The 27,494-nt window shown below is 36.6% G+C and overlaps 1 long non-coding RNA gene across 1 annotated transcript in view; it reads right to left on the bottom strand.

The window, feature by feature from the left end:
* Positions 1-20,852: 20,852 nt before the first annotated feature.
* Positions 20,853-27,494, bottom strand: part of LOC148020764 (uncharacterized) — a 120,419-nt gene continuing 113,777 nt past the window's right edge. Inside the window, exon 3 of the long non-coding RNA XR_015694615.1 lies at positions 20,853-24,557. This is a non-coding gene — a long non-coding RNA (uncharacterized LOC148020764). The remainder of the gene's footprint in view (positions 24,558-27,494) is intronic.

The raw sequence follows: 27,494 nt of genomic DNA, 5'->3' as shown, positions 1-27,494 counted from the left end.
CGTAGCATCCTAGTGGTAGGATTCGGAATTCTACTTCAGTTGTATGGCTATCTATCTCAAATTGAAGTTTCCCTACAGTTTCAGTTGATGCGATTTCGTTCCTGCTCACCAATTCTACTATCATTTTCATTGTCCCCCAGGATTCTAGATGCACTCTTTGTTTTGGGTGCAAGAAAGGAATGAGTGCTACCACAATCAATCAAGATTATAAACGATGTATCCTTATAAGTAGCTGGAGATTGAATTACTAAGCATTGGTGGTCCGCTCCTTTCCTTTCCACACAGCAAAATGAATGGATCTTCTTTCAATTTTTTCACCTAATGTGCATTCCTCAGGCTATCCAATCATGGTATTTACCCGGGCACTAGCTGCTCTTCCATGTCCATGGCCTGGGCTGTTGTTGTTGTTCCCTCAGCCTCTTCTACTAACCTAGTTTGGGTTAGGATTTTGAGGACGATTAGGACAATTTTCCCTTAGGTGTCCAATCTTTCTGCACTGGTAGCATTGCATGTTGCCTATCCCATTTGGTCCTTGGGTGATTGCATTAGCTCTACCATTCCCTCTGGCATTGGCCATGTCGACACCACAATTTGTGTTCCATACTTGTTTATTGGGTGGTTCCTTTGGCCATTTCGAGTGATTTCCTTGGCCATAGGCTTTGCTCACATAAGAGCATCTTCAAGAGTCATTGGTCTCATTGACTCAAGGTGAATGTCCAAGGGTGGATTTAGTCCTTGTTGGTAGAACCTTGCAATCTATTGAGACACTATCATTGGGGGTGCATATTTATGCAAATTCACAAATTTAGAATAGTATCCTTCCAAGGTTAGCTTTAATTGTCGTAAGTTGTAGAATTCATTCATCTTGATTGATTCAAAAGATGGGGAAAGACAACATCCTTTCATAGCTTCTTTGATCTGCTCCCAAGTTTGGGAAGCTTCTATTACCCCTTTATCTTGGCAGAACTATATCCACCAAAGCTTTGCTTCGCTAGTAAGACAAAGATGAGTAGTCATGGACTAATTTGTAGTGGTAGTTTCAGCAGCTAGGAAATAGTAGTCCATGGCCTCAATCCAAGCTTCTGCATCTTGCTCCACCTTGGGTCCTTGACCGCTAAACCTAGGTGGTGGTATCTGCTTGAGAAGAAACTTCTTCTCTTGGAGTTCCTTGTATGTTTCATCAATTCCCACTAGTTGGCGATTCTGATTACCACACAAGCTAAATGTTAAAATTGATTTTCCAAGAGTTAAACTGAATGTGATTGATAGACCAGTAAATGTGATTGATAAACCAGTAAATGTGATTGGTAGACTGAATGTGATTGATAAACTGGTTTACTTGAATACATTCAGTTTATCAATCACATTTACTGGTTTATCAATCACATTCAGTGTGGGCCCAGTGTGTGTCTTTCACCTGCCAGATTCATAAATAGTTTTGAAGAAGAGACCTAAACAAAATCAACATCACAAATCAATACAATTAATTATAAACAAAGTCATATTTCATATTTTTAAGGTGGAACAAAAATGTACCTTGCTACTTGGATTCTTTTACTACAACCACCTCCTCCTAGTCTGAGACTCTCAATATTTCTAAGAGCCTTTTGTCGATTTTAAAGTTCTAAAATAGTTTGCTTTCGTTGATAAGATTTGATGTGTTTCTCCAACTAATTAATCCTCTGTTGATAGCCTTTTAGCATTTGCAGTAACTCATTGTTATGTTTTGATAAAAGATGGTTCTCCAATTCGAGGATATCCTTTTCTACAACCAAGTTAAGTATATAGCCTAGAAACCCATTATAATCATCACCAATGAACCTCAACAGTGAAGAGCTATTATAGAAAGGCAGAGTGCTATTTTTTCTAGGATCTTTGGGATATAGTCTGCCATCTAACCAAAGATCAAGATTCTTCTTTCCTTCAAACCTGAGTATATGTTTCGTAGACTTTGCAACGGTAATGGGTTTTGTTCTCTTCCTTATTAGTTCATAGTCACTATCCAACTCAATATGAAAATGATAGAGAGACCTTTTACTAGAGTTACAGAGATCATTGGATGACTGATCCATAGCTAAGGATGTGATTAGAAGATTGGATTGAAAAAGTATGCGAATTAGAAACAAGAAGGAAAACGAAGAAGAAACTAGTAAGGATGGGAAAGAAAGAAGAGAGTGAGAATGGAGGGAAGTAATCAAACGTAGAACAAAATTCAAATTGAATATTAGTTTTCACTTTAATAAGGATGAGTAAGATCTTGATTATGACAATCTTTGTCACCTTTATCGCGGCCTAGATTTCTAGGTTTGATGTGACCACGAGAATATCACGACAATGACTTATTAACAATTTTTTATATATTTACTAACCAAAATATAAAGTTTTTAAAAATTTTAAAATGATTTTATTTTCTAAAATATTTTCTCTGTCTAGGATCGCTTAGAGGGAATTTTTGAGACCTCAAAACTCCCCTAATATTTTATAGTTTACACACACTCGAATCTTTCCTTTCTTCTTCAGGACAATCACTATGCGCAATACCCATTCTGTGTACTCGATTTCATAGATAAATCTTTCCTTCAACAGCTTATCTATCTCTTCCTTGATGGCATGGGCTTGCTTTGGATTCATTGGGTATATGGCCAATGTTTAATCGGTGTTGCACCCAAAGTCATCGCGATGTTACAGGTCACGACCCTTGGATCGACTCCTCTGAGTTCCTCTAAGAACCAAGAAAATACATCTATGAACTCTCATAGGAGAACGATGAGATTAGCCTCCTCTTGCTCAGTCTTTAGGTCATTAGCTATGAACATGGGTTGAGGCTTTTCCCCTTCCCCTTCCAAGTTGGCTTCCTTGACCTTAGTAGGCCCTTCTATTGGTTCATTTGCTTGTCGTTGCCTCTTAGCTTCTAACAAGATCACTACCTTGTCACCCTTTTTGAACTTTTTGAAGCGCTTAGGTAGATCATGGGGTTTCCATTTCTCTTCAACTTCCAATCCTCTTGGCTGCTTCTTCTTGTCCTCCTTCAATCGTCTACACCTTAGGTGGACTAGGAGGTCCCCTTTGGTGCATTTGGTCTTAGGTGGTCGCGCATTCCTGGGTCACTTTCAGAGCTCAGTTCTAACTCAGAGTCATATTCACAACCTTCCCTAGAAGGAGGAGCTTCCCTTGGTGTTTGCAGCTTTGAGTTCGATTTTATTCTGAGGAGTGGTGCGGTACTTGGTTGAACTAAGTCACAATTGCTCATGGTCTATTACCCCTAGGTGGTTTAACCAAGTATGGTCACATTCTATTCGAAAGACTCCTCTTTTGATCTTAAGGACATTGGCTTTCCGTGGCTTGGATTCTACTCGTATCTGTTCAATCACTTGGTCGTCCATGTCATACTCTATTGTCTTAGCCTTTTTCTCACTTGCCTCATTTGTAGAGTAGCAATCTTCATACTCATCGTCGAAATCATTATCTTTTGACTGCTCTTCAGCTCCTAGGTTCTTATTCTCAATCCTCTTCTAGTGTGTGATTAGTGCCCAATTGTACATCATGTTCAAGTTGTGCACTTGGATCCACTACCACTTTGGCTTGTCCATGAGATCCTTGAGGAGTTTGAGATTGGCAGCTAGGTTACATGCTAGCCCTTTTTTCAAGTATTCAAGAGTCCCCTAGAGTTCTAGTTTGTTAGGCGGAATGTGGAAATGAACATGTGTTGGTTGTCTGCTAGAGCTCTAGTTTGTTAGGCAGAATGTGGAAAGGAACATGTGTTGGTTGTCTGCTAGAGCTCTTGGTCATCATGCAAAGTGGTACTAATGGCGAGGTCTTGCCCTCCTTCAGTAGAGCTGAGATGTTGTGGCTTTATGGGACTCACTCATTCTCCTTGCAGCCTACTCATAATCCTCTTCATCATCTAAGAATGATAGGTCGATGATGGCTAGCACATACATCCAATCCCACTCATCCTCAGGGCAAGGGATATACTTCATTAGTGACCCATAATAATTCTTAACATCTGAGTCTCCTTTCAAGATAGCAGAGATGGCATCTCGGTCGATTGGACTAGTCTTCTAGGTATTCATCCCGACTCTTACAACCTCTAATCTGTTGCCTAAGAATATAAGAACGTTGCTTGAATATTCTATCACCTGTGTGTTTCACATCCAAGGTCTAGCCTAGCAAGATGTCATAGTCCACTCCCTTCATGACTATGAAGTTCACTAAGAATTGGACTCCCACTATCTTCAAGGGCCAATCTTTTAGTACTCCAAATGGTCTAACCTTCATTCTATTAGCCAGCATGACATTAAACCTTGTAGTCTCCATAGGTGGGTTACCCGAAGCCTGCAAGACTGCCTAGCTAAGCACACTTACTCCAACTCTCGTATCTACAATTCCCTTTCTTGTTCCTTTGTCCTTTGTCTTCCTCTTGCCTTTGGGCTATCTTCGGGCTATCTTCCGCTTCCGATTTTCTAGATTTCCCATCTTGGTCTTCCAAGGGTTAACGCCTCTCAATCATATGGATGACAATGGAAGCAAGGAGACAAGCAAGCAAGTATATGTGTTAATGGCTACAAGTGTGTTTGCTATACTATATCAAGTTGTTTAGATCCATGTGAGCATGTGAGTAGGCTAATGAGAGATAGTTGCATGCTTCATGTGTTGAAACCCTTGAAATAATAAGAACATGTTCAATGGTCCAATGTTGAACTCATAGAGCACGATAGTAGAAAATTAATATTAAGTTCGTATGAAAAATTAGATAGCCACATAAATTTAATGACTAAAAATTATCTTATAATTTGGGCTAAAATTTTGATAGTCACATGGAACTTAGGCTCTCTCTCTCTCTCTCTCTCTCTCTCTCTCTCTCTCTCTCTCTCTCTCTCTCTCTCTCTCTCTCTCTCTCTCTCTCTCTCTCTCTCTCTCTCTCTCTCTCTCTCTCTCTCTCTCTCTCTCTCTCTCTCTCTCTCTCTCTCTCTCTCTCTCTCTCTCTCTCTCTCTCAAACAACCATATCAAATTACAAGAATTTAAATTTCTATAGAGGAAACTCAATTCCAACTTTGGGAATGCAATGAACTATAATGGAATGTTACAATAGCAACATGGTCAATAATATGAACTCATAAGATCAACAAGTCAACAATAAAGCACTAGAAAAAGCATCATGTCATTAGTGTCAACATTTAATTGTCAACTTCTTCCTGCAACGCTATATTGGTTTCTTGGATCAATAAAATTCTAAGTTTCTTCTTCGTTTTCATCTTGTGAGGACTCTCTAGACAATCATGTCACATGAAAAGACCTAGACTAAGAGAATTGATGGACAAATCCAAGGGCAAAAAGTTAGATGAGTTCAAGAGAGTATTCTATGCATTCGGAGCAAGGCCAAATTAGTGGTTGACTTATTACTATGTGTGTAGATGTTAGAAGCTAAAATGTTGGTGGATCTATTTGTGTTTACCAAAGATAATATTTGTCCAAATAGTCCCAACTAGACCCCAACTTGGAATAAAAACCAATTGTAAATCAAGACTTTGTAAGCTTAGGAAAACATGTTATCATTCGTCATTTTTTGTTGCATCCCTTTATTATGGCCTTCATCACATCCTCAACTGTGAACTTTCAATGATACAAGGACCCTTCATGTGTTTTAGGAGTATGGGTAGCAATCCCTTTTTGCACCATGACATAAATCTTGGAAATGGCAAGCAAATATTGATGGCAACCTTGAAAGTATGGAAATAATCTACTTGATTAATAATGACATAATCAACATCTGTAAAGACCGTACTAGCCTCCCAAAGTTGAGACTCCAAATAAATAATAAGCGTTTACACTTGATTGAGCATATTAGTCTATGTTTAAAGTGCACAAACTACTCCAAGTGCAAATGATGAACACTATCCCTCTCAGCATGTCTAGCATTAAGATAGGTACAAAGAATTTCCAAAGACTTTCGTTTAGCTAATAAAGTAAAGACCTTCTCTAATCCAGTGTATAATAAATAAGCACATATAGAGCTACTTCATCTTTAAGGTACCTCTTTTGGAGTGTCTACTGTATCATTATAAATTAGTACTTTCACTTTCATTATCCTAATGTGTGCTTCTTTAGGTAAGATATGCCAAATCTCTTCTAAATTTATAGTTTTACTCGACCAATTTGATACTAAGGATAAACTTGTTGCATAAAATGGCTACCTATAGATAAGCGAGAAACCTAAAACTAGCCTAAACATATACGTTAACCAACTTGGAAATGCAAGAATCAAGAAAATGGACTAAAACCAAGCTTTTGAAGGGGGGGAAAATAACCTTAAAAATGTCTAAATCTAGAGCTAGACAAAATGTTCCAATCACCTACTTATTGACATTGTACAATACTAGCATATGATAGGATTATTGATTTATGTTATTGGAGGTTTATCATTTATTGCATTTAGAATTTTATGGTGTTAAGCTTCTAAGATTCTACTACTTATGCAAATGCACATGGAAAACCATTAATTTCCACTCAAGGGCACCTTTCCTCGATTTGATGGGCAAGAGCACGAAACAAAGCCAAAAACACTTAATAGCCATGCCGTTTTTTTTGTTATGTAATAAAGATCCCTTGTGGAGTTCACAAAAATACAAACTTGCCAACACTTATGTTGTTTCTCTTTTATCTTACTAATCTAAGCACTAGTATACAATTCAATAAATATTGTCAACTTGCTCTCCCTTATAAAGCCTCTCCAGATAAACTCCTTGTAATCATCCTATGAAGTGTCATTTCCATCTTAGTAACCAAGGCCCTAAATATTCCCATTAATTCTCAATCAAGATTGGACCATTTGATCCTTTCTTTAAAAATTATCATTATACAATCAATTTATTATTATGTAGTCAAATATTATTTCAATGTTTAACACTAGCCTTGTCTCAGAAAAGCCACAATTATGGCTACTTTTATGCCTTTTTCCCTTTGAAAATATCTTACCAGTTGAAATTACTTTCAAGGATTTTTAATAAACGTGAGATAGAATTTGAAAATAAATAGTAAGATGCTTTTTATCAAGAAAGTGTATTTTTCAAGAGGAATTGTTATGGTTATTTTACACAAAGATGGTTCAATCTCACAATTTCCTCAATAAATATTTGAACACTTCAAACATTTCATCAACACTTTGACATATATAAAATGTATTCATATAGATTATTATACTGATCAAATATTTTATCAATGATACTTTGACATTTATAAAAGTATATATATATATATATATATATATATATATATATATATATATATATATATATATATATATATATATATATATATATATATATATATATATATATATATATATATATATATATATATATATATATATATAAAATATTGATTTAAAAACCACCCAACTTTTTAAAAATATTCAATTTTAAAGATACAAAGAAAAAATAAAGTTAATTTTGTGGCTTTTTAATAAACCATTTTCTAAGTAATCCTTTCTTGATAAATCAAAGCTAATAATACCATCTCCATGAAGATAAAATTATAATTGACTTAACAAGAAATTAACAGCTCATAAGTACTCATTTAGCTATAACAATAATAAAGCTAAAGCTTAATGGCTAACATCTTAAGCTTCTTAAACACTCAAGCCTCCCAATCAATGATGGTCTTCATTATCTTTTATGTGACAAGAACAGAGCACACTGTTGATGAATGGTTTCTATCCGTACCTACAATAGAATCTAAACATTGGACTCTATCACCTAAATAATGAGACGTGGACAAAATACTCATTCTTCCAAGATCACTAGTTACTCTTTGCTCATCTTCTTATTAGAAAACAAGTGGTTATAACATACACAACTCTATGAAAAGAAGGAGAGAATTCAAATGTATGTTAAAAATGGATGAAAACTCTCCAAAAATTCCATTGAAGTACAAATGAGAGTCTTGGTGTGAGGGGACCAAATTGAAAGGTAGAGCAAGAGTGAAAGCACAAGCAAAAGCAAGACCTATGGAGGTTCAAGCACAAGAGAGCAAGATGGTATATGGAGAACTCCAACACTCACAATGTGTGACCTATCTTCCCTTATTCTATTTTCATATAAACAATAAAGATTTAAGTGACAATGACATACAAGTATCACCTGCAATGTATAGGTGTGTAGATAGTAAGTATAAGTAAATGTACGTGGCTATGCACATGCAACCTGTAATCCCTTAAAATCTTCCAATTAAAGATGAATGTGTCTAATTGTGGAGAAAACAAAAAAAAAGTAACAATACAATGTGCACATATAAGTACAATAGGATGAGGAACAGATGTTATCTCATCTTGCACCCATCATCTTCCTAAGGAACATATAACATTCCATTGGGAGGCTTTTCATTAGAAAATTTTTAGGATTCCCGTAGAGCTATATCCACTTGTCTCAACCACCTCTCTAATGAAGTGATAATGAACCTCAATACGCTTGGTTGTCGTATGAAAAATTGAATTATGTACCAATTAAATGACACTCATGGAGTCCAAATGCAATGTAGGAGTCAGTCATACTAAGATCTGCTACCAAATAGCCTAACTATAGGGCCTTCTTTTTGGAAGCCTCAATGGATGCAATGCACTTAGTCTAGATACTAAACAAGGCCATACATTTCTACACCCTAGACATTCAAGAAACAATACATCCAACAAACGTGATGACATAGCCAAAGGTGGACTCCCTACTATCTACATGTCCTACATAATTGAAGTCTATGTAACCCATGACTCTAGTATCATGGCTACCATAACAATTTTACATATATATAATATCTTGAAGGTATCTCATGATACCCTTCACAACGTCCCAATGTCACCATGTGTCACCATATAACAAGCCACGATTTCCACTCCAAATGCTAGATTAGGGTATAGCGGCTATCATTGCATACATCAAGTTACCTACCAAATATGCATGCAAGATCTTAGCCATCTTGATATTCCCATCATCCGACTAGGGATAATCTGCCTGATCTTCACATTAGAAGATAATGGATAGCCAATAGGCTTACCACCTTGCATATAAAATAGCTCAAGGACTTTATGAATGTACTCTTGTGACAAGTAGAGAAGCCCCTTAGAGTGATTGTGCATAATGTGCATACCAAGTATATGGGAGAGATGCCCCATATCCTTTACCTCAAATCTTTTCTTAAGCCAAGTCTTCAAAGCATCCAACTTATCATGAGCACTCCCAACAATCAGCATGCCATCAATGTATAGCACCAAAATGATAAGACTACAATCATGGGCCTTCTTCATATAAAGACACTGATCCACATCACTATGCAAGTAACCCTGATCCATATCACTACAATCATGGGCCTTCTTCATATAAAAACACTGATCCATATCACTACGCAAGTAACCCTGTGAATGCATAAAGGTATCAAATCTATCATACCATTCCCTAGGTGTTGGTTAAGTCCATAAAGACTCTTCTTCAACGTGCACACTAGGTGTTTCCTATCTTTTTTCTCAAAGCCCTAAGTTGCTACATATAAATGTCCTCATGCAAGTCCCCATAAATAAAAGTCCTTTTCACATCTATCAAATAGAACTCCAAATCCTTATGCGTAACCAAGGCCAATACCAAGCATAGAATAGTTATCTTGACCATAAGAGAGAATTTCACATCAAAATAACCTTCCTTTTTCTACTTAAAATCCTTAGCAACCAATCCGACCTTATATGCTTGCTTAGGCAACCAAGGGTACTCTTCAACTTATACATCCACTTGTATGGCAATGCATGTTTCCCAGTGAGCAAAGAAATCAAATCCATGTATCATTTTTTTGCATTAAATCATGCTCCAACTGCATGCCCTCTCCCAAGAGTGACTATCACCTATATGTATAGCCTCCTCATAAGTAAAGAGCTTACCAAAACCTATCACCATGATAGAATATATAAAGTACTCAAAACAATCAAGAGGATAGAAGGCTCTATCAGAGCATCTCAAAACTGGTTATAGAGCCTGTATAGCATGTCCTCTATGTTTAACATCATGATCCTACACAACAAACAAATCCTAGGCTACTATGTCATCAATAACTATTGCATGCTATCTTAACTTGGGCTAACTGTACTGTAATAAGAGGCTTTTAAAAGATCACCCTATGTACCTCAACCACCTGCTCAAGTTGCTTTTACATCTTATCTCTATTTTGCTTGTCTTTTGAAAACATGAAAAAATGTCTAATATCCAAAGACACTCAAATGAGCATATGAGAGAGGTTTACTAGACTATTTCTCCCTGCCAACTCTACTACCAAGAGTAGTACATGGGAATCTATTAATAAAATGAGCCACAATAGTAACTACCTCAATCCAAAAGTATTATGGTAAGCTTGTCTAACTAAGCATATATTGTAGACTCTTTTCGTGAATAGTCCTATTTATGCACTGTACAACAACATTCTAGGGTGGGATATATGGAGAACTCGACTAACGCTTAATACTCCTCATCACAAAACTGCTCAAAAGTTAAGAGACATATTCACCCCCATTGTTAAACCTTAGACATTTCAACTTCTACCTAGACTTGATCTCAATCATAGCAAGAAAGCACTAAGTTGTGAGAAATCAAAGTTGCAGCATTGGAATGTGTGCACAAGAGGAAGGAGAGAGCTCAAAGTACAAGAACAGCATCTTGTTTACTAAGTTGCTTACAAGTACAACTTGGGTACACTCTCCCACTTTTGATAGTGACCCATAGGCTGTTTATATAGCCTCTGCCAAGCTAGGGTTAGGGTTTCCCCTGCCCCTAAGGCTATTCACACCCATCTGCCCTTATGCACCCTTGCTTACAGTGGGTTCCTATTCCTATCTTCTAACATAAGTGTGGCTAAGACCTATGACTTCTAGTCATTAGAAAAGGCTCAAAATTTATGCATATAATCATAAATAAACATGACAAAACACTTAGCACCACATAATAATTGATAGGACATGGGATCACAACATCAAAGCACACGAGCAAACGGCTCACTCACACATGTAGAATCAAACTTTTAACATAAGTTGCAAGTTTACCTACTATATAATCAATTACCACAAGAGTCGAAACATGAGTAGTCAAGAGATTGTAAATACTACAAACAAGTGAATACTTTCATATGCCCAAGATGACAATATCAAAGAGATATGTGTGAAAGATGAATCATGACTAAAATATGATCAACAGATCCAAATATAAGCAAGGGGTACAGACTACCAACCTTGGCATCTCTAACAAAAATGAGATTTGCATATAATCTTCCATGTTGAATCAACAGAATGTACATAGTACCTGTGATCATCTAACCATCCCAACAGAGATGAGACTTTTAGTCAAGTAGAAACATAATATATATATTATAAAGCACAAATGGAGCACTAGTACCAAACTGCAATCTCACATTACCTATGCTAACAATGTCACATACATGATCATTGCCCAATCTAGGTGAATCTATAACAGTTTTGTAGATATATAACTAATTATGATTCAAGATAACATGAAAAGAAACCCCCAAACCAAGATGCCAATACTAAGCAGATAGCACATCAAATAATTAAGTAGTGTCATGTGATGAAGTAACAAGTATATTATCATCCAAGTCATACTCCATGATATTTTTCTCTTTAACACTGACTTAAAACCAATGCTAAAATCATAAGAAAATTTAGCATTATCATGTGTTTTCCCTTTAACTTTTTCACGCCTATCACTAGGCATCTTATGATGCTTCGATGTTAAGTAGTTTATTACCCCCAATAATAATGAGTAAAACAGAAATTAGTAGCACGATACTTGCTGTTTGATTGCTCGCAAGACTTAAACTTGTCTCTATTAAGCTATAAGTCTGTATCATGATTATTATTCACATTACGCCATGTCTACACTCTTACTGTAAGTGCATGAGAAATATAAGCTATGTGAACATTCTTCATATTCACTTTTTCTGTAAGCAAAGCACCCTCTACATTCTTGAGCTTAAGGATATCATCAAGACAATTTGTACGCAGAAATGCAGAATGTATCCCAAGTCTTGGGCAATGTGACAAGCAAGAAAATGGACTTAACATTCCCCTTAAATTTAAGGCCCTATAAAGTAAGCTAACTGAAAATGGATTGAAACTCATTCAAATGAGAAGACATAAGTGTCCCTTTGTTCATATGAAGATCCATGAGTTTCTTCAGCCAATACAACTATGTTATAAAACTCTACTTATCATAAATATTATAAATCTTTTTTCATAATGCATAAACACAACCCTCAATCTTAATAATATTGGAGTATATCTACTTTGATAATCATAAAATAATGATAAACTTACATATATCGTCAAGCTCTTCCTAATTATCTACATCATAACCTTCTGGCTTTATTCGCTTTAATTTCAATGGCTTAACTTGCTTCTTTTGTACCAATACTTACCAAATCTGGGTCTTCCAATACTAAAAGTTAATATCGTCTAACTTCTCTATGTTGAAGAAATCAGAGCCCTAACATGTTGTATTGGATATTTAGAGGGACTCAATGAATCCTCTTGAAACTTTGGATTAAAGTTGGAGTAAGCTAGAGCAAAGGAAATGTCAATGCATATTACCTTAAAAATATAAATAATATACAACAAACCTACCATGTATTCAAAATCAATGGCTGAGCTCAATGGATCCAAATAGCACTCAAGGCCAAGCTTTCAAATTCCAAAACAATACCCAAGAATTTATCCAAGTATCAAGGACAAAGTATGAGCTGCAAATGACCTATGAAAGCTAGAACAAGGATTGTAAACAATATGCGTAAAGTAAACTACTTGCTGGTGTGGTATGCTAGGATGGGGAATGCTTATTGTTGTGTTGGATACTTAAAGAGGCCCAATGAATCCTTTGAAAGATCTGGATTAAGCCTCAAGCAAGCTAGAGCAAAGGGAATATCAATGCATACTTTGAAAATATAGAGTTGGAACAACTGTAAAAGCAAAAGCTTCAAGTTATACTCTCTTCCCAAGCTAAATGCAATACTGAAGAAGCTCCTCAAATGTCGACTTTGATATCAGTTGAAAGATGAAGTAAGAATGAAAGCGCAAGTGAAAACAAGAGCAAAGCAAAAGCTATGGAGGTTCAAGAGAGAGTAAAGACAGTATGTAATAACTCCAACAATCACACAATGTGTGACTTGCCTTCCTTCATTCTATTGTGATGTAAAGAATAAACAATAAAGTGACTATGATAAGCAATTGTCGCATGTAATATACAAGTGTGCAAGTAGTGAGTACAAGTAAATGTAAGCAACTAGACACAAGTGACCTTTAACCCCCAATACAAATGGTGCTCAATGTATTTTATTTTTTTCCTCTTGCATATTATTCAATCCCTCGTATAAAACATCTTGTATGCAAAAATAATGAGTAGAAATACAAGCTAAAGAATTACTAGCTTTATTTGATGTTAACATCAAGCATAATTCCACATAATGAGCCGAAAAAGTATTCTTCTCATAAAGAAATCGTTGAACACTTTTAAAATGAGAAAATTAGACAATGCATGAATCTCCTATGTGAAACTATTGGACAACATGATCCAAGGCAAGTAACAACATGGAGACAATGTACATCGTACAAACAAGCCAATATATCATCCTTATACTTTAGCCCATCTATTGATGGAAGTTATGGCACTCCAACAACTATCATCTTTTTGTTTAGCATAAACTACAAATTAACGAGCATGACCTAAGAAGGAAGAGATGCAAGAAATGGTCATTGTGCAACACCTTTCTACATTATGCTCAGCAATCTTTCCCAAGTCCCCACCTTTTAAAAAACATCTATTTTGCTCTGCATGACCTACAAATCAATGGCCATGACCTTAAAAGAAAGAGATGCAAGAAATTACCATTGTGCATCACCTTTCTACATGTTACTCAACAACCCCCCTTGTGTCCTAATATTTTTTTTAATTGCATTAATAATATTCCAAATATATTCAAATTATATCATAGAAGATGCATACTTGTACTACTAGTCATATCTTACATCTAATTCCAGCCATACATGAAACTAAGTCTTCATATAGATCTTTACTAGTTATTCAAGAGAAAATCCATACTCGCTTTTTCCAGTGAAACAAATGGAATTATAAATATGACCCCAATCTATAACTAAGCCTTGCTTGATTTGGTTGAAAATGCCAAAGCTCAAAGAAACCCTCACTATAATTGAGATTAATAAAACTAATATAGATAAATAATTTCAAATTTTGTATTGTGCACACCATGCAAGACCCTTACATGTCTCTTAAATGTGAGTATTCCCCCCCCCCCCCATGAACTTTGAAAAAAAATGATTTCATTTATACCCTTGCACATGCTATGCAAGCCCCTTATAACATAAAGACAATGAACCCACACATGAAGATGCTAAGATGATGCCCTTCAATAAACTAGAAATACAGCATTCCAACAATAGATGACCGAATTATGGCACTCAAGCAACAACTAAATGTTGATTAAAGAGATGTCTAATCTAGCTTCACACATAGGCTTTGTATCATTGATGATATCATATAGGCAACAATTTAGCTTCACATGTTTCATATCATTGAAGATTACATGTAAACCAAGTTTAAGCTCCATACGAGAAATTTATAACCACAAACAATTCATACCAAAAATGAATTGGGCATAAGTCGAAACTAGTCAATGCTCCATTCAATACATGGGACAAACAATTTGAGCATTGCAATACCCAATGGAACTTACAAGAGACCACCATTTTAGATTTAGAGAGATCATATTGCAATTGATTGGGACTTCCTATCGTATTTAAGACTCTCCTAGGCTTTCCCCAACTATGAATTAATCATGGTCAAGTGTGATTCACTAGCAACACATACATCATTAATGATTAGTCAAGGAATATTAAGGTTCAGGTGGGAGCTCATTTGAGCCAACCATGAGTATCAACTCGTGAACTTATCCTTAGCTCTAGAACATTAAATTAATCATGTCAGCATTGAGAGGATCTTAGAAGTTGTGGCTACTAAGGTTAGAATGTGATAGTTCCATTTTGACTATTGAGGTTGAATTTTAATAATTAAGGTTGCAACCAAAGTTAGGTCCAAGGCCACTAAATTTTGAACTGTATCCAAGATCCAATAGCTCAAGTGGCAATGAGATGGTGTTGAACCTAAGGTAAAGGGTTCTATTCTCACAAGCAATAATGAAGGCACCTAGTTATAAATCATAAGCCATAGATAATTGATCAAGGCTTGATGTATCACAAGGATGGATATGATGCAATGGCACCACATGTCGAGTTAGTGGTCAAGGATTTGGGAAGCTCTAGGTGACAAGTATTGGCATCCCATTGAAAACTTTAATGAATTAGTTCTGGTGTGGTATGTTTGCATTACAAACTGAACATTAAAAAATTCCACTTTCATCTTAATATCCGTCTTGTTTGAAGTTACTACATGTGAGCTAAGGCAACCACCCGAGGTAAAGTTCCACACTAATGTGGATCAACAAACCTATCATTGGCCTGGCATCACGCTACCCAATAATAACAAATGGTTTGTGTGCCATCTTCTTAGCCGGATGATTCTCACTGGTTACTGAGGGTCACATACTGCATGCGAGCAATATGATTGCCATACAAACCATGAAAGTTGTGCGCAAATTTGCATACCAAGTTGATTCTTGCAATCATCTCAAACAGTTTTCATCCATCCTGCAATAGGCTGCCATCTTTGTACATGCATGCAACGTAATTACCATCTCAAATAGTTCTATCTAAGGCACGCTGCCTCTTGAAACCATCTCAAAACAGTTTTATCTCATGCTGCAATGAACCCCCATCTCTGTATATGCATGCAATGTAATTATCCTACAATTGATCAGTGAAAGAGTTAGAGTGCAAATTTGTAATGCACGTTGATCCTTGAAACCATCTCAAATAGTTTTTATCTCATGGGAAGTCTATTGCGAGAATAACAATTTGCAAAGTCGGGGAAAATCGCAATAAATTTATGATGTTTTAAATTCAGATGGCCTATATTTCCCTCAGGATAATCCTGGACATCCACCACAGCATGACATTTGTAGATCATTTTAGATCATGCCTTCTACATTGAAGAAGTCTCCAGCCATAGTCAAGAGGATGCCCATAATTTTCAGACCTAGTTTCCAATGTCTCTCTCATAACAAGGTCTCACTTAGATTAACCTGAAATGAATATCATTTGTGTGAGGAGACTAGCATGCAACTACAGTACAGTTTGATAGTACAGAGAAGCTACAGTACCACCAATGACAATGGTAATCCAACCAGTCCAATCATAGTAGCTGAATGATTCTACTACAATAGTTGGTGCTAAATATCTCAACACTACTTGAAAATGGCAAGTACAGGCTTGAAACCATCTAAATTCCAAATCACTCCAACCCTTGCATTCTTAAAATAATGGTTTGTGTTTGCAATTTGCGTGAAAGATGATAAATTGAAAACTCTACAAGTATGTTTTACAATATATAAGCTGTGATGTAACGTGTAAGAAGCATCAAAAGACCATTGCTCTCACAAACTGAATCAGGTTCTTGCAATCATGTCTCTTCTAGTTCCCATGGTAACTCAACCTCTATAGCTCTAAAATTTTAAGCTTTATAAGATGTGGTTTTGCTATGTCTATGTATCTTTTACCATGATGATGATCAACTATCAACATGTCAAATGCAAATAATGATCTGTTATAATGCAGATCTATAGACTATGTGGAATAGACTTGATCTGGAAAAACCTGTAAGGATGTTAGTGACACTGCAATCTTTGCCTCAAAGGTACATCAAGAAGGTCACTGGTTTTAACATACATCCACTGAAGTGCTGACGGAGTGCCTTTCTTACAAATCATAAGAAAAGAATGGCAGATGCTAAAAAAAATTGTGTGGAGTTAGTACACACCACTACTTGTTCTAGGGCTCATACAAATATGGCTGACAACAACAGAACTAAGAACATTTATATAAGCTAAGAAGGTAATGATGAGTCAATTGAACATGCTCCTTCCATGAATGCCCCACTTCCCCATCTTGTTCTCGCAACATTGCTCCACATACTCTCAGCTTTCCCATCATAGATATTACATTTGCCCTAGTTATTACCCCTCTTGGCAAGTACCACTCTTGCAAACTTGTCATAGGTTGCACACAGTCATCGTTATGGATCTTTGCTTCTAGCCAGCATGCCATTGGATGAACCTCAATGTCCTCAAACAGTCAACAGTATAGTTTCAAAAGTAGTTGACTATCCAGATGCATTCCGATGCATAGAGGAAGAATCTCCTTTCTAAGCTTCACACAACAACAAGATCTCTTAGCTTTGTCTACCATAGCCTGGTAGGTGTGAAGATATGTATGCACAAGCACATTGGACCGTATGATAAGCACCCCCTTCTCTTTCCATGAAGATTTATCAAATTTTAATATATCCTACATTAGTTCCAAAGAAGCTATTGGCATAATCACCCTCGATCAAGGAACATCTTCATCAAAGCTTATCCTCTCCAATGTTAAAATACAAGTTTTCAAATGTTCTCACATCCAAGGATAACTACTCAAAAACCTAATTTCTTAGCTAGAGATGCGCTCAGGCAACTGAGAGCCCACTTAATTCATTGATATCAAGAAAAAAAAAACTCCCTTAAGATGAACTTCATTATTAATAGCTACACAATAGCCTGGTCGATGCTCATGTTGGAACAAGAGCATTGGCCATTCAACGTCGTAGAGGACCAAGAATGTATCAATGCCAAATCATCCTTGTTCAATCAAAAAATTTCAGCTCTCTGGAATCACAAGTGAAATACATAGGATGCAGGATCAAGGATTTAAGGACCAACCAAAGAACTTCCTTCACAGTCCACACTCTCCAAGTGCAACAAGTGTTCAAAAAGCTAAAGAGCAATGGCTTGTTTAAAGAACTACCACACAATGACCTTTGAAGAACAAACCGCTGCTTTTCCCCTTCCTCCATGCTGAGAAATCAAAAAGAAAACAGATGTGAAAGGACAACTGCCCCTCTCAAAGCATCAGGGCACTTGATGCCATCACTTTGGCAAATCATCCTCATCAAAGGATTTTAGCTCTCTTGAAAATCATCTTTAGTTCAGAGAATTTTAGCCTTCGTAGGATTAACAAAGAAAGAGATTTTCATATCAGTAGATGCCTCAAACAAATTTTCAGCTCAATAGATACTTTCAATGGTAAAACTTGTTGCCAATCCCCATTACTTTGCTTTGAAGGCATCATTGCTACCAAAACATTATTGTGATGCTATCATAGTTGCCAAGGGTTTTTGAAACGAGAGGTATGAAACAAGTTTCCTAAGATTGTTAGAAACAAGTTTCATTGAATGAAATGGAAGAAAACTATTTAGACTTTATACAAATATAGTCTGACTCGTAATGTAATTTATCATAATACATGATCATATACAATGCAAATGAAGATTCAACATAGCATCAATATTTGCATGCATCATAATCCATTATCCATGACAATATTAGCTATAATAATGGAAAAAGCAATCAAAATATACATGCATCATCAACAACAACACAAGCAACATTTTGCAATCAATTTCAATCTCCATGCCAGGGTCAAAATAATTCATGACAAGTGTTGATTACAAAATATTAACCACCTTATTTCGAATAGGGCTTTTTCGAAAGTTTAAATTAGGTGTTTCATAGGTTTCTAAAACACCTAGGTATGAAACGAGTTTCCTAACCTTATGAAACGAGTTTCTTAGCAACTATGGATACTACACTATTGTGATGAAGACTACCATAGAAATGAAAAAGAAGGGTTGATTGAAATTTTGTAGCCTAACACTTTTCCTATGATGAGCTATTGCAAATTCTCTGTTTATGGTAAGATGAGCACTTCGTGGGTACTCCAAAAATATGGGTCTTATTCATGATGTGATCATGCCCCCTTCCTTGACAAAGAGAAGTATAAACATGGCTGATGATAAAATAACGTGTAAAATATCCAACTTCTTGAAAACATGAAGCATTTCTACGAATAGGATGCTTATTCAATGCAAAATTCGTACATAAGGTTACAGAACTGGAGATTTTGAAAAACTTCCAATCAAAAAATCTTTGTAGAACAAATTGTTGCTCTTACCTCTCCCTCCAAATTGACATTCAGAAGGGGGAAACAACCAACATAGAGAAACGGCAGCTACTTCAAGAAGCGCCTCGAGAAATATAATCTTAATTTACCATATGGAAGGAAGCATAGTGAGAATATATCAACACTCAATAATAATGAGAGACATTTAAATATGAGATCAAAAGAGAATACAAATTTCAAAAGTAGCCATTTACAAACAACAAGATAGATACCACAAACCAAACCAAAATTTCTTAACATTTTACGACCTTGATGACTAGGAACTTTCAATCAAATGCTTCCTGAGATCTTCCACAACAAAGTCAATCATTCAATTCACATGGAGAGCTTACCTCTAACCTAACCAAAAAGTAAAAACCCGAACTAATAAAAATGAAGTTAAACTAGTCTTCCTTAGTAGGGAAGACATCTAATAACTCCACCCAAAAAATACTTCCAATAACTTCGCATTTTAAAAGTGACTTTCTACAATTTCCTTAGAATGTAACTAGCTTACTACAATCACAAGAACGCACCTAAGCTATGTATCTTAAGGTTACTCTATTTCCCTCTTCTTAACAAAAGCCAAGGCACCTATATACAACATTCAACAAAGAAAATCATGAATAATGACACTATCACGACAACATGAAAAGTTATTGCTTTGCTTAGCATTTCATTAAAAGTCGATCAAATGTTCTAATGTGGCTTCCACATGTGATGTGCAAGTCAATTATTTCACTATGTGAGATATAGGATCCAAAGATATCAATTGGTGTTAAAGAGAAAAGTTATAACGAGTTATATGTGACAAACACTAGGTGATACCCATTGTCAAATTTTGACTTAGACCAATTTATTGGCCACTAGCGTCAATGATGACATTAGAGAGAATGCACTAGTTAATTAATTAATACCAATCTAAGAATCAATAATTGCTTGAGGATACTTCAAAGACAAATTAGCCTAACCAATTTAAGTATTATCTAGTGATATTAATCTTTTGAGCATTAGAATAGTTATTTTAAAAATGATTTATTAAGCTAGATAATATTTAAAAATAAAAATAAAAAGTTCACTTTATAAAACTTACCCATGTAAATGGATAAAATGTTTTTAAAATTTAATAAAAGTTTATTTTAACCATTATGAGAAAAAATGAGACTAATAAAAAGCAAGTACATGTTGCTAATGAAATATTCAATTGACAAGGATCAATCCTACATGTAATAATAGTTTAAAGCCCTCTAAGAGCAAGTACAATAGTCAGAAGCCCTCTAAGTGACAACATCCCAAGATCCTCCTAATATAAATCACAACATACAAGAGGAAAGAACAATCTTTCTAATGTTCCTAAGTTGCAAGTAATAACTTCCATGATTGTTTTGAGCACAACATTAGTTTTTTAGCATTTTTCTCATGATAAATCTCTAAAATTAATCTCTACAACATTCGATTTTAAACTCCAACTGTCTCCTATAGCAAAAATTAATATTTGACAACCAACTCGAGACACTCAAATTTTGAGGATTTAAAAGTTGGATTCCAATAACTAGAATTGAAAATTTTCAAGAATTTCAAGAAGCAAACCAACCAATATCAAATTTGAGACTAAATTTATATTTCAATAAGAAAGGTGAAAACCAATCCCAAAGTAAACTGAGGCAAATTGGTTTAGAGACTTACAAGTCAAGTTTTACAATAAGAGATACTTGGTTTAGTAAAGGACATCAAAGGATCTCAAATGTATTCCTTCCGATTGAAATGTAAAATAAAGAAATACCGCAAGAGCACCACTTTCGAGGCCATCAAGATGTCCAATGTCCAATATTTTAAAGTGATAAAAGTTGCATTTTCAGTTTACATGAATTTATGCTTATTATAATTAGTACTTAATCAAGTTATTTACCATCCTACTAAGAATAAAAATTGGTTTCAAACACTATGGTCTTAGTAAAATATGTTGTTAGGAACTAATTCTTAAGAACTTACAACCATTATAAACACACAATATATTAAATCAAGTTAAATAGTTTCATTACAAATCAGATTGAAAAGTAACCTCATCAACTTGAAAAGTAACAATTAACTAGAAATATCAAGAATATCCAAAATCAGAGCCCAACAAGTGCATATGATCTGAAATAAAGGAAAAGGGCCATCCACAAACTCTGTATTATAAGAAAGAGATCCATCAGGTAGTAAATATATCCTAAATGCATTCCAACAGCACAATCAATAAGCTCGTATACATCTAGACCTTCCTTTCACCCAGCTTGGTCACTACAGTTCTGTCTAACTGCTCCATCAAAGAGCATCCTTGTTTGATCATCAAATAGTACATTGAACATCCATACCCTTGCACCCATCTGACCATTCAAAAGTATAACACACCCAAGACACTTTTACAACCAAGCAGGCAGCATCTGGCTTGCGTGATGTTACCCCTAAGGCACGACCAACGACTTGCATAAACCCAATCATTTGTATCGCTTAAGTGCTCTAGGTTTCAGTAACCAAAACCCATACTTATTATTGTTGACATGATGTTTCCAAGCATCTACATCAGACAAGGAGTTGTTGCAAAAAATAATGTACCATTCCAGTCTCTCCACATCACCAAGTTTTCCTTCAAAAACAGCATCCACTACTTGGCACTACATTTCTTGCAGAGAATTTTGCAGTGTAATGTAAGCTATGGTCATCAGATGGACCTGATGCAAGAGGCTCAACTCATCCTACACAATTATATTCACGCACCAACCAACTGCTTCCTTCTGGACACACCAGATATACAGCCCAACTCCAGCATTCAGAACATCGGGATTTTCATGAGACCAGATTGCACAAGTAATACCCAACAGTCGTAACAATCTATATCAAAGTAACTTGCATCCCCACTGACCTGTGCAAACATAAAGACACCACATCTACACAACAAATAATAATTGCCACTTATTAGGTATATTATTGTCTCCCTTACCAGAGGCACAATCATACACCGTTCACCATGGTAAGGAAAGAGCATAGATGTTCTTGGTGTTCAACTTGCTCTTATTAGAACCTGTTCTCTTCAAAATTTGCCGACGTTCATTTTTCTCCATAACAATGGTTGGCAAGAAAAAATTCCTGCCCCTCATCATGGCAAATAAAATGCAACAAATATTTTTAGTCAAGAATGCACTTGCTAGACCAGGTTCTTGCAAAATCTGTAGCGATTTCCAGAAAAAACTAATGTCCATGTGAAACTTCCAGCCATTCTTAAGAGATGAAGCAATCAAGACTTCCCTCCAAGTTAAAACAGCCCTCCCAAACAGAGAGAAATACTGCAGCAAGAATTTAGTCACAGTTGAAACACCAACTCTCTCAAAGAACACCCTGGAATACACTTTGTTCTGTAGAAAGTGCACTAACCAACCATCATAGGTAGCCAGAGAAGGACTGATGAAAACCAACTGAAAAAACAGCAGCGACATACAACAGAAAGGAAGGGAAGAGCCCTTAGTGCACCCATGTATAGCCACCATCACTCTGAGCTTGCTTGTTTCCCCATACAACACAAAGCAAGGGAAGAGTCTCAGTGCAGCCTTGAATAGCCATCATCACCATAGAAATATCACAATGCATTCTGAGAACTCTTGTTTCCAGACCTTGACTTTATCTTTGCCACATACAAGCTTGACCTCAAAGAACATGCCTGCATGATCAAATGTTTGCTTACGGCTGAAGCTTCAATTCAGGCCTTGCCTCAATAATTGAATATCCTGCTTGATCAAGATGCAATGGGAAGAACATTTGGAGCCCGTCTATGATTTCTGCAATGATTAGCCTGCAAGGGGTCAAACATCTAGGCCTCAATCATGCAATACTTTGCATGTAAAACGATCCATTACTAGTCCTCAGGTGTTTCTCATAGACAGTGCTTCCCTCATCAACTACATTGACAGCATCTATGCTGAAACCTCAACAGTGATATTAAGTCCATAGTCCATCTAGCTCATCTCAATCTTAAAGTATCATGTACAGAACCAAATATTGCATATATATTCAATGCTGAGACTTCAACAGTGATGATATATTTGGCTCATGTCAAGATACTTCAGGCATCATATACAAAACCAAATATTGTGTGTATATATATATATATATACCCTTGCCATATCCTCAAAAAGTTCAAGACTAGCAAACAAAATCACTCTCTTATTCACAGAAGTAGATGAAAACTATTTGCAAGCAACCATGTTAGACGAGGGGGTATTCCAATCAACAAAACTGTAACTTCAAGCATGCCATGTTGAGTCAACCTTCAACATCAGCATCCACTCCTTACAATTTGCAGCATCTATGTGAGATAAGTCGTTAGAGCTTGTTGCAGAAGCCTCAGATCATTCCCTGAAGAGTATAAACTGCTTACTCATAGACAACTAAAAGATAAGTCATTAGAGCTTGTTGCAGAAGCCTCAGATCATTCCCTGAAGAGTATAAACTGCTTACTCATAGACAACTAAAACAAGATTTCACAGCCACTACACTACAGAAATGCTCAGGATGCTCTTGTTGAAATATTAGCTCCATCAGTGCTACCTACAATTCATCAACCATCATGGCATTAAAATGATAGATGTTCTTAGTGGAAAATGCTCTTCCTGTAATAACTGCTTAGAAAATTTGTGACCACCTCAGATTGAAATGGCATTAGGATATCAAATACAACAGCAGCATCAAGATGTTCCTCTCTACTGCGACACCAAAACAATGTGTACTGAGCTCCACAGTGGCAGACCAAACAATCAGCTTGAAAGAATAATGGCTAGCTTGAAAAAATGATCATGAAAGCCAAACCAGAATCCATGATATATACATGAAGCAAAGGGAGGTCTCCATAGCTTCCCAAAGTGGCGGAAGAGATCCATTAACATCACAAGTATATTCCAAATGCCCTCCTACCCCTCAAGCTTACATACATGCACTGTGCAGACCTTGACCCATATATTTTCACCTGATTTCTCTCTCAGAACATGCTGCCTGACCAAGGTGCTGAGGGAGAAAAGTTAAGGGTTCATTACGATTTCAGCTGGGGTTGATTTCTCAGTCTGAACAAGCAGGGACCGGTGGGGTTGATTTCTCAGTCTGAACAACCTCCCTGCTCAATCTGAAATGCCAAGAAAGAAGAATTGGAGTTCATTCTTGTTTCCCATTTGCATTACAATGCGAGGGAAAGCCCATCTCAAAACAGTAAGTGTAAGGTACTCCCCAAAGTCTGAAAACCTGCATCCATCCTCGGGTGTTTTTCTTACAGACCATGGTTCTCATTGAATACAAAATAGTAATGTAAGGTACTTCCCAAAGTTTGAAAACCTGCATCCATCCTCCGGGGTTTCACAGAATGTGCCTCATTGAATACATTATGTATCTGAAAATTCAACTTCAGCAGTCAAAACAGCTACTTCAAAGTAGACCGTATACAATATGTCTCATTAAGCGCCTACATCCACCCACAAGACCCTTCAATTCAGATCTTAAAACTTTGCTTGCCTAACTGCACCAAGACACTTGGAGAGACAAAGAAAGAGGTGAAAAAACATATTAGCTTCATCTCAAACCATGACTAGCATAAATAATAGACCACAACATGCACGCACACAAACCTGCGCATCAACACCATTCATTGTGCCACTGAAGGCATCACTAGGTCCCACACTCAATTTACGACCAGACACTGAGCGTTCAAACAGTAAGCCATTCCACACTCAGCCCATTATCACTGCAACAATTGCCAGTAACTTGCATAAAACACAAGAGTGGATGTAAGCCTTTACATAACTTCACTCAATGAAAATTTGCTAGGAATAAACCCCAATGAAAGTGCCTTGCAGTTTTATTGCAGGTATATCCTCCTCTTTCCTTGTGCCGCTTATGGCATAGGACCACACTGAATTTATGACCAAACATTGAGTAGCCATTCCACACTCAGCCCATTATCACTGCAACAATTGCCAGTAACTTGCATAAAACACAAGAGTGGATGTAAGCCTTTACATAACTTCACTCAATGAAAATTTGCTAGGAATAAACCCCAATGAAAGTGCCTTGCAGTTTTATTGCAGGTATATCCTCCTCTTTCCTTGTGCCGCTTATGGCATAGGACCACACTGAATTTATGACCAAACATTGAGTATTTCAAGCAGCATGCCCTTTCATACCTAGTCCATTACCACTGCAACATTCACCAGCACCTTGCATAAAACCACAAATAGTGTGAATGCAAGCCTTTACATAGCTTCACAATACCAGACCCCCGCCGTCAACCAAGAAATCCTATAGTTACAAGTGTTCACTCAGTCGATAGTCCTGGAGATTTTCAAGCATCTCTGTAAGGCAAGGTCAAAGAATTCTGTGAATAGCATGCACTATTTGCACATGTAACTCTTAGAGACAGCATTCAGGTTCCAAGTGATTTAAGACATAACAGGTTTTCGCAAGTGTTTCACCACCTTCTAAATGATTATATTTCACACAAATTGCACACCTCTCAAACCCAATCAAAATCTCAACCTTCCTCCTGCATCAAACTCCTAGAAAAGAACCACTTCTCAATGAAGATCAACAATCTGTGAGAGAGAGAGAGAGGGAGAGAATTTCTCTACTCACTGACTTATAGAAAAGTATATCAAAGTGGCCTTGTTGAGTCAAGCCTGTCCATGTCAAGTGCAATTTCAATAACCACATCCACTATTTACCCAAATTTCTTGGAGAGAATTTAGCACCGTACATGAGGTTGTTGCAAGAGCCTCAAAACATTCTACTGTAGACAACCAAATGAGGTTTTCAATCCATCTCCCTAACCAGAGCATTAGAACCTTTTCCAAGTTTTACCAACCTCTGCAAATCAAAATCAACAAATCAGAATAAAGTACAGAAATTTTCTATGATATATGAGCACAATACCATCAATTACCACTGTATTGTCCTCCATCACTGAGGGTAGAATCATCATCATTCACTATGGCAAAGTAACTTTAGGTACTCTTAGTGAAATTTTGATCTTAGTGGGAACATGTTCTTGGAAATTGGAACCCAAGATATCATGATGTTGCTGGAACCAAGACAACATGATGTTCTCGTTAAGAGTATGCTCTGACAAGACCATTGTGGTTGATGCAAGCCATTCATCCATGGCAAGAAAAATGATGCATGTTCTTATTGGAGAACACACTTACTAAAATAATGAGTGCTAGGAAATTTTTCAGCGACCTCACTGGAATGGATTTTGGGAAATTTTGCAGCCACCTCGAAAGCGTAAATATTTGCATAAGGACATCAAAATCAACAGCAATCCATTAGAGGGATGAATACTACATCATCAAGACTTTTACTCACCAAAATCCAACTCCCTGAATAATCTCATGGTCATGCAAAGCTAAAGTAGAATCCATCCAAGAGACACATGCATAGAGGAAGTGAAGGGACACTCACCATAAGAGCAGCAGAAAAGATCCACCAACACCATAAGTATTTTCCAAATGCCCTCCATCCCCTCTTACAGTATCAATAAGCTTGCATACATGTGCACTTTTGATACAACCATCATTTCATGCAGTTGCACTTGATTTCTCCATTAGAACAACATCCCTCCCTTACCAGGATGCCAAGGTTAAAAAGTCTGGGAATCTATGCATATTTTCTTGCCTCATACAAATTGCACTTGATTTCTGGGAAGGCTACCTCTCCACAGCCTCCAAAAGCTACGGGAGATTGATCATCACCTTCTTCATCGGATTAGGGTACCCATATCAATCAGCTTGACAGAATCTAGCTATGACTCAGCTGTATGCCCATAGTCTCTGTATGAAGAACTCCTGTTTTATCAGGATGCCAGCGATAAAATTTGGATATCCCTTTGGATTCCTGCACTTGGATTTGAGACCAAGAAGAAAGCATTTTAAGACTTCAATCATGCAAGATACTCCGGAAGTTAAAAAGGTGAAGTTCGTTCCATCGATGGACTTCCTCGAACCTGCCTCCACTCTTCTTTAGGTGTTAGTAGAGATTAGGGTGATGACCAATCTCATGTTATACCTATCTCGATGCACAAAATTCTCATAGCTTAGACTTGCTCGAGCTGCCTGAACCTTTACTGACGGGCTGTGTGGAGGAAAGTACCTTGGAACCTCCTAGAGCAGTAATGCAGATCCATCAGAGAAATCACAAAGCATATACTAAATGATAGCCCTGTTTTTACAGGGGCAGAAGATTCAAGAGTCCATTCCTATTTTCTCCTTCGTTTCAAATGCA

This window comes from Lygodium microphyllum, chromosome 18, assembly GCF_053477565.2.
Source record: "Lygodium microphyllum isolate KBCC chromosome 18, Lygodium_microphyllum_v1.1.10, whole genome shotgun sequence".
Taxonomy (NCBI): Eukaryota; Viridiplantae; Streptophyta; class Polypodiopsida; order Schizaeales; family Lygodiaceae; genus Lygodium; species Lygodium microphyllum.
This window is presented reverse-complemented; position numbering and strand designations above follow the sequence as displayed.